The following is a 14,396-nucleotide window of genomic DNA, read 5'->3' on the forward strand; positions in this document are numbered from 1 at the left end:
CGGCCTGCTCGGTCGCCATGCGTCGACTGGCTTGGCTTCGCACCATTGATATGGATCCGAATCTCCAAGACAGACTTGCAAATGTGCCTTGTGCGGGAACGGATCTGTTCGATGAGTCTGTCGAGACTGTTACTAAAAAACTGTCAGACCACGAAAAATCTTTCCAGTCTATCATGAGGCCTAAGCCTAAACCACAACAGTCTCGTCCTTCTAGACCGCCTATAATCTACCAAAGGCGTTATCAACCGAGGCAGGCCCCTCCTGCGAGACAGCCTGCAAAGCGACAGCCGCCTCAGAAGACTCAGCAAAAGCCTCAGATGCCGGCTGCTCCCAAGGCTATTCAGCCTTTTTGACTCTCCTCCAGGGAGCATAACCGATCTCGTTCTGCCTACCCCATTTTTTCCCATAGGGGGTCGTCTCCATCATTTTTGTCATCGATGGGAGGCGATCACCACGGACCTCTGGGTCCTCTCCATCGTAAGAGAGGGATACTCTCTTCATTTCCAACGGGTCCCCCCGGACCATCCTCCAAGAGAGTATCCTTCCAACTCCACACAGACCGCTCTTCTTCTCCAGGAAGCTCAGGCTTTGCTCCGGCTTCGGGCCGTCGAGCCGGTACCGGTGGATCAACAAAACCAGGGGTTTTACTCCCGGTACTTCCTGGTCCCGAAGAAGACGGGCGATCTGCGTCCCATTTTGGACCTTCGGGTCCTCAACAAGTTTTTGGTCAGGGAACGGTTCCGCATGCTGACCCTTGCCTCTCTTTATCCCCTCATCGAGCAGAACGATTGGTTATGCTCTCTGGATCTCAAGGAGGCCTACACTCACATCCCGATTCATCCGGCCTCCCGCAAGTTCCTCAGATTCCGGGTGGGACATCTGCATCTGCAGTATCGAGTGCTTCCCTTCGGCCTATCTTCGTCGCCCAGAGTCTTCACGAAGTGTCTGGTAGTGGTGGCCGCTGCACTCCGGAACATGGGTCTCCAGGTGTTCCCTTACCTCGACGACTGGCTCATCAAGGCCCCGTCCGCTCCCAAGGTCATTTCGGCGACCTTGACCACCATTTGTTTTCTGCAGAGCTTGGGCTTCGAGATCAACTTTCCAAAGTCTCATCTTCAGCCCACCCAGTCTCTCCCCTTCATAGGGGCTGTCCTGGATACCATTCAACTTCGAGCATTCCTTCCTCCTCCACGCTTACATGCTCTCCTTCTACTCTGCCAGTCAGTGTCTTCTCGCCAATCCATCTCAGCGAGGCACATGATGGTCCTTTTAGGCCACATGGCATCTACAGTTCATGTGACGCCTTTTGCCAGACTACATCTCAGGATCCCTCAATGGACTCTGGCATCTCAGTGGACTCAGGTGTCCGACCCGTTATCTCGTCACATTGTGGTCACTCCTGCTCTACGGCAGTCTCTTCTCTGGTGGATGACCTCTTCGAATCTATCCAGAGGTTTGCTGTTTCATTCTCCTCCCCATCAGAAAGTTCTAACGACCGATTCATCGAACTATGCATGGGGGGCCCATCTGGATGGTCTTCGCACTCAGGGGTTCTGGACCAGTGCGGAACGACTCCATCAAATCAATCTTCTGGAGCTCAGGGCCATCTTCAATGCCCTCCAAGCTTTTCAACATCTGCTTCACGACATGGTGGTCCTTATTCGCACAGACAATCAGGTCGCCATGTATTATGTCAACAAACAAGGGGGCACGGGCTCGGCCCCTCTTTGTCAGGAAGCTCTTCGAGTCTGGGATTGGGCGGTTCGCCACAACACCTTCCTCAGAGCAGTCTACATTCAGGGGAAGGACAACGTCTTGGCGGACAAATTGAGTCGTCTACTTCAGCCTCACGAATGGACGCTCCACTCCGACCCCCTTCATCAGATTTTTGCTCAGTGGGGGACACCTCAGATCGACCTCTTTGCAGCCCCCCACAACTTCAAGCTGCCTCAATTTTGCTCCAGGATCTACACTCCTCATCGCCTGGAGGCAGATGCTTTTCTGCTGGATTGGAGCAAACGTTTCCTATATGCGTTTCCTCCTTTTCCTCTCATTCAAAAGACTCTAGTCAAATTGAGATTAGACCATGCCACCATGATTCTGATTGCTCCTCGGTGGCCCAGACAACCTTGGTTCTCCCTTCTACTTCAACTGTGCAGCAGGGAGCCAGTACTTCTTCCAGTGTTTCCTTCACTACTCACTCAACATCAAGGTTCACTACTTCATCCCAATCTGCAGTCCCTCCACCTGACAGCTTGGTTCCTTTCAACATAACTCCTCACCAGTTCTCTCAAGCAGTGAGGGAGGTCTTGGAGGCTTCCAGGAAGCCTGCTACTCGACAATGCTATTCCCAAAAATGGACTAGATTCTCTTCCTGGTGTATTTCCAATGCCACGGAACCTCAGCGAGCTTCCCTATCTTCTGTATTGGATTATCTTCTACACCTGTCCCAGTCTGGCCTCAAGTCTACCTCTATACGAGTCCACCTGAGTGCTATTGCGGCTTTCCATCAGCCTCTACAAGGGAAACCTTTGTCTGCTCATCCTGTGGTTTCCAAATTTATGAAAGGACTTTTTCATGTCAACCCTCCTCTCAAACCTCCTCCTGTGGTTTGGGATCTCAATGTTGTCCTCTCTCATCTTATGAAGCCTCCGTTTGAACCTCTCAACACGGCTCCACTCAAGTATCTCACCTGGAAGGTGGTTTTTCTAGTGGCCCTCACGTCAGCTCGTCGAGTCAGTGAGCTTCAGGCCCTAGTGGCGGATCCACCATTCACTGTATTCCATCATGACAAGCTGGTTCTCCGTACTCATCCAAAATTCTTACCTAAAGTGGTCTCTGAATTTCACATCAACCAATCCATCGTGCTTCCGGTGTTCTTTCCAAAGCCTCATTCTCATCCTGGGGAATCTGCTTTGCACACTCTGGACTGTAAACGTGCTCTAGCTTTCTACTTGGATCGCACAAAGCCACACAGAACTGCTCCTCAACTTTTCGTCTCCTTTGATCCAAACAAGTTGGGACGACCGGTATCGAAGCGCACCATCTCCAACTGGATGGCGGCTTGTATCTCTTCCTGCTATGCCCAGGCTGGATTATCCCTTCCCTGTAAGGTCACAGCCCATAAGGTCAGAGCAATGGCAGCCTCTGTAGCCTTCCTCAGATCGACACCGATTGAGGAGATTTGTAAGGCTGCCACTTGGTCCTCGGTTCATACATTCACCTCTCATTATTGTCTGGATACTTTCTCCAGACGGGATGGACAGTTTGGCCAAACAGTGTTACAAAATTTGTTCTCTTAAGTTGCCAACTCTCCCACCATCCCATTGGGGTTAGCTTGGAGGTCACCCACTAGTGAGAATACCTGCCTGCTTGTCCTGGGATAAAGCAATGTTACTTACCGTAACAGTTGTTATCCAGGGACAGCAGGCAGCTATTCTCACGTCCCACCCACCTCCCCTGGGTTGGCTTCTCAGGCTAGCTACCTGAACTGAGGAGACGCGCCCGGTACATCGGGCGGGAAGGCACTGGCGCATGCGCGGTGCGGGCATCTCGAAACTTCTGAGTTTCTTCAAGCAAGACATGCTTGCAAGATGTCCGTATCGGGGCTCTGTCGGATGACATCACCCACTAGTGAGAATAGCTGCCTGCTGTCCCTGGATAACAACTGTTACGGTAAGTAACATTGCTGTTTGGCGTCATCGGCGAATAGTGTTATTTTATCTTGAAGCCCTTGAGTCAGATCCCCTATGAATATGTTGAAAAGGAGTGGACCCAGGACCGAGCCCTGCGGCACTCCACTGGTCACCTCCGATGTTTTAGAGAGGGTACCATTAACCACCACCCTCTGAAGTCTGCCACTCAGCCAATCATTGACCCATGTAGTTAGTGTCTCTCCTAACCCCATCGATTCCATCTTGCTTAGCAGCCTGCGGTGTGGGACACTGTCAAATTATAATTTTATTTCATCACTTATTTTGAATTCCTCCTTTCTCTTCTACCGAAGTTTATGGCTTATTTGGATAACCAAATGCATTTTGAGTTTCAAAAAGTCATTGCTTCTTTCTCTGAATTACATCTGCATCTCCTCCAATCATCTTATGATGCTTTTGAGTTATCTGCCCGAGCGGCTGCTTGCTCGGTAGCTATGTGTCATCTTGCCTGGCTTGCCTTGCCTTGACATGGACCCTAACCTTCAAGACGAATCCATTGAGGCAGCCACCAAAAAATTATCTGACAATGAGAAATCATTTGCTTCAATAGGCAGATCGAAACCAAAGCCAACTCCTGTCAAACCTGCACGCCCTGCTGTTATCTATCAAAGGCGTTTTGCTCCAAAGCCGGCCCCATATACTCGCCCGCCTTTGAAAAAACAGCAACCACAGAAGCAACAGAAATCCCAACCTTCTGCTACACCTAGGGCTTCTCAGCCTTTTTGACTGTCTAAAACAGAGTATACCTCCACCGTTCTGTCTCTGTCCCCTTTTCCCCCTATAGAAGGTAGTCTCCATCAATCGCACTGTATGTAATTCATCTATTTGTTGTGAACCGCCTAGAACTCCCTGGGTATGGTGGTATACAAAAAAAATAAATTATTAAATTAAATTATTATTAATTTTTACAACCGATGGACACTAAATACATCCGACCTCTGGGTACTTACCATCATCAGGGAAGGATACTCTCTTCATTTCACTCAGGTTCCACCAAGAGAGTATCTTTCCAATCCATCCCAGACTGCCCTTCTTCAGGAAGCTCAAGCTCTGCTTCATCTCCATGCCATCGAACCAGTTCCTTTGGAACAGCAGAACAGAGATTTTTACTCCCGTTACTTCCTTGTTCCGAAGAAGATGGGCGATCTGCGGCCCATTCTGGATCTCAGGGCTCTCAACAAATTTCTAGTCAAAGAAAAGTTTCAATATTGTCCTGGCATCCCTTTATCCCCTTCTCGAGCAGAACGACTGGTTATGCTCTCTGGATCTCAAGGAGACCTACACTCATATTCCCATTCATCCGGCCTCCCGTCAATATCTCAGATTTCGGGTGGGGAATCTGCACTATCAATACAGAATACTACCCTTCAGCCTGGCTTCATCTCCCAGAGTGTTCACCAAGTGCCTGGTAGTGGTAACAGCAGCTCTAAGGAATCATGGTCTTCAGGTGTTTCCTTACCTCGACGACTGGCTCATCAAAGATTCCACATCTCAAGGGGTTATTGTAGCCACCCAACGGACTACCTGGTTCCTACAAAGTTTGGGATTCGAAATCAATTTTCCCAAATCCCAACTCCAGCCCTCACAGAATCTACAATTCATTGGAGCTGTTCTGGACACTGTCCAACTCAGAGCATTCCTTCTACAGCAACGTCTGGAAACTCTTCTTCAACTCTGTCACACAGTGTCTTCCCACTATTCCATCTCAGCGAGACACATGATGATACTTCTGGGTCACATGGCCTCCACAGTACACGTGACTCCTTTTGCCAGACTTCACCTCTGAATCCCTCTGTGGACCTTGGCATCTCAATGGACGCAGGTTTGCGATCCTCTTTCTCGACACATCACAGTCACTCCTTCTTTGAAGCAGTCTCTCCATTGGTGGATGCTCTCTTCCAATCTTTCCAGAGGCTTGCTTTTTCAAACGCCACCTCATCAGAAGGTCCTTACGACAGACTCTTCGACCTACACTTGGGGCGCTCATCTCGATGGTCTCCGTACTCAAGGCCTTTGGACTAGTATGGATCGTCAGTGTCATATCAATCAGTTGGAACTCAGAGCAATTCTCAAAAGCTCTTCATGCTTTTCAACATCTACTTCATGACACAGTATTCTTCGTCCGCACGGACAACCAAGTTGCCATGTATTATGTCAACAAACAGGGAGGAACAGGATCTGCCTCCCTTTGTCAAGAAGCTCTGGATGTTTGGGATTGGGCAATCCGCCACAACACCTTCCTCAAAACTGTCTACATTCAAAGGGCGAAGAATTGCTTGGCGGACAACTTGAGTCGTCTCCTAAAACCTCACGAATGGACTCTCCATTCCTCGCCTCTTCATCACATTTTTTCACAACGGGGAACGCCGCAGATCGACCTATTTGCAGCTAACCACAACAACAAACTGCTTCAATTCTGCTCCAGGATATACTCTCCTCACCGCCTCGAGGCAGATGCTTTTCTGCTGGAATGGACGAATCTGTTCCTCTACGCTTTTCCTCCATTCCTTCTCATTCTTAAGACTCTGGTCAAGTTGAAGAACGATCATGCCACCATGATTCTAATTACTCCTCGGTGGCCGAGGCAACCCTGGTACTCCCTTTTACTTCAACTCAGCAGCAGGGACCCATACCTTCTACCAGTTTTTCCTTCTCTGCTTACACAGAGTCAAGGATCTCTGCTTCATCCCAACCTGCAGTCTCTACACCTGACAGCCTGGTACCTCTCAACATAACCCCTCTTCAGTTTTCTCAATCTGTAAGAGTCATTTTGGAAGCTTCTAGAAAGCTTACAACTAGACAATGCTATCACCAAAAATGGACTAAATTTTCTACATGGTGTTTTTCTCATCATAAGGAGCCTCAGCATTCCTCCTTATCTTCTGTTTAGGACTACTTGTTGCACTTATCCAATTCTGGCCTCAAGTCTACATCTATCCGAGTCTATCTCAGTGCAATTGCGGCTTTCCATCAACCTATTGAAGGGAAACCCCTCTTTGCTCATCCGGTGGTTTAGATTCATGAAAGGACTTTTCTTTTTTTTTTTTTTTAATTCTTTATTCATTTTTAATCTTTCAACAAGTGTACAATAAGAGTGATACATAGATTTAAAAACAGCACTTGATAAATCTATCAAGATAATAACAAATGTATATATATGTAAACCCCTCTCCTACCCTCCCTTTCCATACTATTCTTCTTAATTGAATCAATCTTTTTCATATTTTCTGTTACCTATTTCTTCATTTATACAATCCCTCCCCTTTCCCTTCCATTCATAATTTATGTTAAGAAAATGGTGTTTATTCATCACAAAACAATGTCAGTGGCTCCCATATTTTATTAAACCTGTTATAATTTCTATTTTGTATTGCTATTGAACGTTCCATTTTGTATAGATGACAAAGTGAATTCCACCAGAAATTAAAGTTAAATCTGCTGTGATCTTTCCAATTGTTAGTAATATGTTGCATGGCAACTCCTGTCATAATCAATAAAAGTTTGTTATTACTTGCCGATATCTGACTCTTTTTCCTCATAAACATGCCAAATATCACAGTATCATAAGTTAATGCTACAGGATTTTCTAATAAATAATTTATTTGATCCCAGATCGAATTCCAAAAGGCTAATATATAGGGACAAAAAAATAAAAGATGATCCAAAGTCCCTACATCAAGCTTACAATGCCAGCATCTATTAGACAATGAACTATTTAATTTTTGTAATCTAACAGGGGTCCAAAATGCTCTATGCAAAAGAAAAAACCAAGTTTGTCTCATAGATGCTGACAGTGTACATCTTATTCTCCAAGACCAAATTTGTGGCCATTGAGATGCTGAAATTTGATGCTTAATCTCAATGCTCCAAATATCCCTAAGACCATTTTTAGGTTTTTTATTAACCAATTCACTAATAACTTTATACCACTGCGCGGCCTGGTGACCCAGAAAATCTGCCTGGAAGCATAAAAATTCCATGCTATATTGAGAATTAAGATTTTTCCATTCAGGGAACCCTGCCTGAATGGCCTGCTTCAATTGCAACCATCGATAAAATTGTGATTTATTCAGTCCAAATTTATTTTGCAATTGTGTAAACTCAAGCATATTTCCATTTGAAATAACATCATTTAAAGTTCGTATATTCCTGCATTTAACCAATGCCTCCAGACAATCTTAGATCCGCCAATTTGAATCTTGGACTTTAGCCATATAGATTGATTTGTTGATTTATTAATAGGAATTTCAGTTAAATTGCTTACATACCTCACAGTTTTCCATGTATCTAATAAAATTTTATTTTCTTTATACAATCTGGACATCTTGATACTGAGAATGTGACAAAGATGTAAAGGAGACAGGAGTCGCCATTCCAAATATAACCAATCTGGAGTGTATTCAATGAGGTCTGGGAGGACCCAATACATACCTTGACGTAAAATATAGGCCTGATGATACCTATAAAAATTTGGGAAATTTACCCCACCCTCCTTAATTGATTTCTGTAAAGATATCAAAGCAATTCTAGGAGTTTTGCCAAGCCAAACAAACTTAATAATTATTGAATTCAATTTTTTATAAAAAGATTTTTGAAAAAACACCGGAATCATACACATTTGATAACAAACCACAGGCAACACCATCATTTTTACTGTTTGAACTCTCCCCCACCAAGATATATGTAACGGATTCCATTGTTCACATAATTCCGAAACCTTTTTTAATAAAAGTTTTTCATTTTCTTTTACTGTATCCTCTATTGAATTTTTAATCCAAATTCCTAAATATTTTAATCCATCTTCCTTCCAAACAAAAGGAAATTAATCAAACATAGTTTTTATGCAATGTACATTAACGAAAGAATTTCAGATTTACCCCAATTAATTTTGTATCCTGAAAACATTCCAAACCTTTCAATCAATTCTAACAAACACAGCATGGTTGAACCTGGATTGCGCAAATATAACAAAATATCATCCGCATAAGCAGATAATTTGTATTCCCATTCTTTCAGGGGAATACCCTGTATCCCCTTTGTCTGGTTAATAGCTATCAATAAGGGTTCTAAAACAATATCAAACAGCAAAGGAGATAATGGACATCCCTGTCTAACTCCTCTATGTAATTTAAAACATACAGATAAATTATTATTAATGTATAATCTTGCCATAGAGGAGCTATACAAAGTTTTAATCATTTGAACAAAACCAGGACCAATACCAAACCAATCCAAAGCCTGATACATGAATGACCATTCTACCCTATCAAAAGCTTTTTCTGCATCTAAAGATAGAGCAAAAGCTGGTTCATTCATCATTTTAGTTAAATTTAAAGTATGAAACGTCAGTCTTGTATTGTTAGAAGAATGTTTGTTAGCAATGAAACACATTTGATGTACATCAATTATGTAAGGGAGAGCCTTCGCCAATCTTAATGCCAGAGCCTTAGCCAATAATTTTCCATCCACATTAATTAATGATATTGGCCTGTAATTTGAAACCATAGTGGGATCTTTATTTCACTTTGGCAAAACAATCACCACAGATTCTGCCATAGTACTTGTAATACCCCAATTATCAAATCCCCTTAAACCTCCTCCCATCCCTCCCTCTCCCACCCTTAATATAGAAACATAGAAGATGACGGCAGAAAAGGGCTACAGCCCATCAAGTCTGCCCACTCTGCTTACCCACCCCCTGTCTATGCCCTAATGACCCAATTTCCTTATCTTGACCCTCGTAGGGATCCCACATGGGTATCCCATTTATTCTTAAAGTCTGGCACGCTGTCTGCCTCGATCACCTGCACTGGAAGCTTGTTCCAATGATCAACCACTCTCTCTGTGAAGAAATACTTTCTGGTGTCGCCATGAAATTTTCCGCCCCTGAGTTTGAGCGGGTGCCCTCTTGTGGCCGAGGGTCCCTTGAGAAAGAAAATATCATCTTCCACTTCGACACATCCCGTGAGGTACTTAAATGTTTCGATCATGTCTCCCCTCTCCCTACGTTCCTCAAGAGTGTAGAGCTGCAATTTGTTCAGTCTCTCTTCATACGAGAGACCCTTGAGCCCCGAGATCATCCTGGTGGCCGTCTGTTGATCAACCACTTCAATTCTGCGCACATCTTTACTGTAATGTGGCCTCCAGAATTGCACACAGTACTCCAGATGAGGTCTCACCATGGCCCTGTACAATGGCATTATGACTTCAGGCTTTCGGCTGACGAAACTTTTATTGATACAACCCAATATCTGCCTTGCCTTAGATGAAGCCTTCTCCACTTGATTGGCAGTTTTCATGTCTGCACTGATGATTACTCCTAAATCTCGTTCTGCTGAAGTCCTAGTTAAAGTTTCTCCGTTCAAGAAGTATGTCCTGCATGGATTTCCGCTTCCGAGGTGCATGACCTTACATTTCTTAGCATTGAAGCCTAGCTGCCAGGTTGAGGACCAACTTTCCAATGTAAGCAGGTCCTGCGCCATATAATTCTGTAAACTGCATTCACTTACTATATTACATAGTTTGGCGTCATCGGCGAATAGTGTTATTTTACCTTGAAGCCCTTGAGTCAGATCCCCTATGAATATGTTGAAAAGGAGTGGACCCAGGACCGAGCCCTGCAGCACTCCACTGGTCACCTCCGATGTTTTAGAGAGGGTACCATTAACCACCACCCTCTGAAGTCTGCCACTCAGCCAATCATTGACCCATGCAGTTAGTGTCTCTCCTAACCCCATCGATTCCATCTTGCTTAGCAGCCTGCGGTATGGGACACTGTCAAAAGCTTTACTGAAGTCCAGGTACACGACGTCTAAAGACTCTCCCAAGTCCAACTTTCTTGTTACCCAGTCAAAGAAGCTGATGAGATTGGATTGGCAGGACCTACCCTTGGTGAATCCATGCTGACTGGGATCCCGAAGATTCCCTTCATTCAAGATCGTGTCCAATTTGCTTTTAATTATTGTTTCCATGAGTTTGCACACTATTGATGTGAGACTCACCGGTCTATAATTCGAAGACTGATAAAACCTGGAACTGCACATACAAGACCAAGTAAAGCTAAATTAAAAGCTCTGTACAGACCTCAATTATAAAACAATATTGTATGTAATAATCATATGTACTTTCACATATAATATATGTAATATTCTCAAAATATTGAAAATAAAAATAAGAAAACAAAATAAAGATCTTCCACTCACATTATAAATAACAAAAGAGAATGTCAAACTCTATATATCTGCTAAAAGTGTTAGACTTATAAGAAACTCATAAATATAAATTAAATATTAATAATATATTTTTCCCTTTTTTATTATTGTTATTATTATTTATTTATTTTATATATATATATATATATATTTCCCTTAAATATTCTCAAAGGAGCCTGCCAAACCCAAAGCTAGAGTCCTTTGAAAATCTCTAACAGAAATCATTCTTACAGAACTCTTATCATAACCTCCATTAACTCATCATAACCTATGATGTAAATCTGCCACTATAAGCTCTGCATATTATTATCTAATCTTCATAAATTATATTAAAATAACATATATCAGAGATTCTAATATCTCTTCAAGATATGTAAAAGCAAAGGAAAAAATAGTTTCAACTTTAAAAGTCATCCTTTGAGAAAAAGATATTAAAGGCTCACAGAGAAACAAACTGCCATCTGCATCAGCGTTCCATTTCACCGTTGCCATTCAAAATAAAACAGAGCCAAACTGTCAATTAGCAGATTCTCAAATATATTAAAGATGAATAACAAATAAAATCAAATAAAAACCAAGAAGAATCATTTCCAACTCCATGAAGTGAATAAGCCAAATTAAATTGACATCGGCTGCTCCCTTTGATTTAAATACATTTCCAACTTCACAGGCTCATCAAAGCTCATAGTTTTATTGTCAGTAGTTATTTTCATAATCGCAGGGTATATCAGCCCAAATCTAGCTCTGATGTCTCTCAACTTCGGCCTCATGTCTAGAAATTTTTTCCTTTTATCTGCCGTTGTTTTAGCAAAGTCAGGAATGATGTGGACTTTGGCATCCTGACACTTTAAATTTGCATGTTCCTTAGCCATTCTTAACACCTCTAAAACTTGTTGGTGTCTTAACAACTTGAAAATTATGGGGCGAGGACCTTTTAAAGTATCAGGTCTTCTCATTGGTATGCGATGTGCACGTTCAACTTCTATCGGGTATTTGGATTTGAGGGGCAGGACTTTCATCAAAAAATTTTCAACAAATGAGACCGGGTTGTTTTTCTCCACCCCTTCCGGTACGCCCAAAAGTCTCAGATTACTCCGCCTCATGCGATTCTGGCAATCCTCCACTTCCCTGGTGAGTGTAAAGATTTTTTCTCTGTCCAGTTTATATTGCCTTTTTTCAGCTTCAAAACTGACCATTCGCATTTCCAACTTCGTTGTTTTGATCTCCAGCACTTCTGTTCTTTTATTTAAAGTCGTTATTTCTTCCTGTATCTCATCTAGTTTTTTGGCGTTTTTTAAAAATTTCCTTTATCTCTTGTATTTCTTTCCAAAAATCGATGTCGTTCTTATCCCTTGACAACGGACATTTCGACGGTGTTGCCGGCTCCGGCTTAGATCGTTTAACACTGCCGGTATTAGAAACCCCCATTTCGGATTTATTTTGTTTTCCTGAAGCCATCACGTTGTTAATTTTCTTCGTTTCACACTTCAAATGAAATTTTTATTTTAGTAGTTTAAGTCATTAATGTCTGTATATACGGAGCCTCTGCCCTACCCGTCCATCCTCGTGCACTCCCAAGCCACGCCCCTGATGAAAGGACTTTTCAATGTCAAACCTCCTCTCCAACCGCCTCCTGTGGTTTGGGACCTCAATGTTGTCTTTACTCAACTCATGAAGCCTCCATTTGAATCAATTGATAAGGCTCATCTAAAGTATCTCACTTGGAAAGTGGTGTTTCTCATTGCCCTCACTTCTGCTCGCAAGCTGCAAGCTTTAGTTACTGACCTACCTTTCACGGTGTTCCATCATGACAAAGTTGTTCTTCGTATTCATCCAAAATTCCTATCTAAAGTGGTCTCAGAATTTCATCTCAACCAATCAATCGTACTTCCAGTGTTTTTTCCTAAGCCTCATTCTCATCCTGGAGAATCAGCTCTTCATACTCTGGACTGTAAACGTGCTTTGGCTTTCTACTTGGAACGCACCAAACCACACAGAACTGCTTCTCAACTTTTTGTCTCCTTCAATCCAAATAAGTTGGGACATCCTATTTCTAAGCGTACCATCTCCAATTGGATGGTGGCTTGTGTCTCTTTTTGTTATGCCGAGGCTGGATTACCCCTTCACAGTAAAGTCACAGCCCATAAAGTCAGAGCAATGGCAGCTTCAGTAGCTTTCCTCAGATCTACACTTATTGAGGAAATTTGCAAGGCTGCTACCTGGTCCTCGGTTCATACCTTCCCTTCTCATTATTGTCTGGATACTTTCTCCAGACGGGATGGACAGTTTGGCCAAACAGTATTACAAAATTTATTCTCCTAAATTGCCAACACTCCCACCATCCCAATCTGGTTAGCTTGGAGGTCACCCATATGTGAGAATACCTGCCTGCTTGTCCTGGGATAAAGCTCAGTTACTTACCATAACAGGTGTTATCCAGGGACAGCAGGCAGCTATTCTCACAACCCACCCACCTTCCCTGGTTGGCTTCTCTGCTAGCTATCTGAACTGAGGAGATGCGCCCTGCGTTGGGCGGGAAGGCACTCGCACATGCGCGGTGCGGGTGACTCGAAACTTCTAGTTTCTTCAAGCAAGTCTGCTTGTGAGGCGTCCGCATCGGGGCTCCGTCGGATGACGTCACTCATATGTGAGAATAGCTGCCTGCTGTCCCTGGATAACACCTGTTACGGTAAGTAACTGTGCTTTCTGTGTACAAGTTGTGCCTGGAAAGTAGAAATGATGAGATAGATAGATTGGGGATGAACCTATTATGGTTTTGAAGCAAAGGCAAGCAAACTTAAAAATAACCCTTGCTTCCATGGGCAGCCAGTGTAGTTTTTTGTAATATGGGCTTACATGATCCGATTTCTTGAGACCATAGATGAGACGGACTGCAGCGTTCTGAATGATTCTCAGTCGTTTGGTTTTCTTAAAAGATCCCAAATATATGATATTGCAATTGTCTAAGATACTTAAGATCAAAGATTGAACCAGCAGTCGAAAAGAGAAGTCAAAATAGTGTTTAATGGTACGAAGTTTTCATAACGTGAAAAAACATTTTTTAACCTGAGTTAGTGTGATCTTCGAAAGTCACACTCAGAATTTTGATGGTAGAATTAATTGGGTGATCTGACTCATTTAATCTCAGAGTATTTGTGATCTTGTTGTTAGGACTTGCCAAAAAGAACTTAGTTTGATCCGAATTCAGTTTTAATTTAAATTGTGAAGTCCATTGTTCTACCTTAGTAAGGACAGATGAGATGAATTGTTCTGTCTCTTGAGTCAGTGAGGTTATGGGAATAATAATTATAATGTCATCCGTGTGTATATATGATTTCAATTTTAAATTGGATAACATATTTCCCAATGGTGCCGTATAGACATTGAAAAGTGAAGGGGAGAGTGGGAAGCCCTGTAGAACTCCGCAGAGATTACACTAAGCCTGAGAGAGAGTTCCTTTCTGTAAACCTGG

At 43.0% G+C, this 14,396-nt stretch overlaps 1 protein-coding gene across 1 annotated transcript in view; it reads left to right on the top strand.

Moving 5' to 3' along the window:
* Positions 1 to 14,396, top strand: part of BOLL (boule homolog, RNA binding protein) — a 566,072-nt gene that overhangs the window by 28,695 nt on the left and 522,981 nt on the right. The window lies entirely within an intron of this gene.

Source organism: Geotrypetes seraphini, chromosome 5 (genome assembly GCF_902459505.1).
Source record: "Geotrypetes seraphini chromosome 5, aGeoSer1.1, whole genome shotgun sequence".
Lineage (NCBI taxonomy): Eukaryota > Metazoa > Chordata > Amphibia > Gymnophiona > Dermophiidae > Geotrypetes > Geotrypetes seraphini.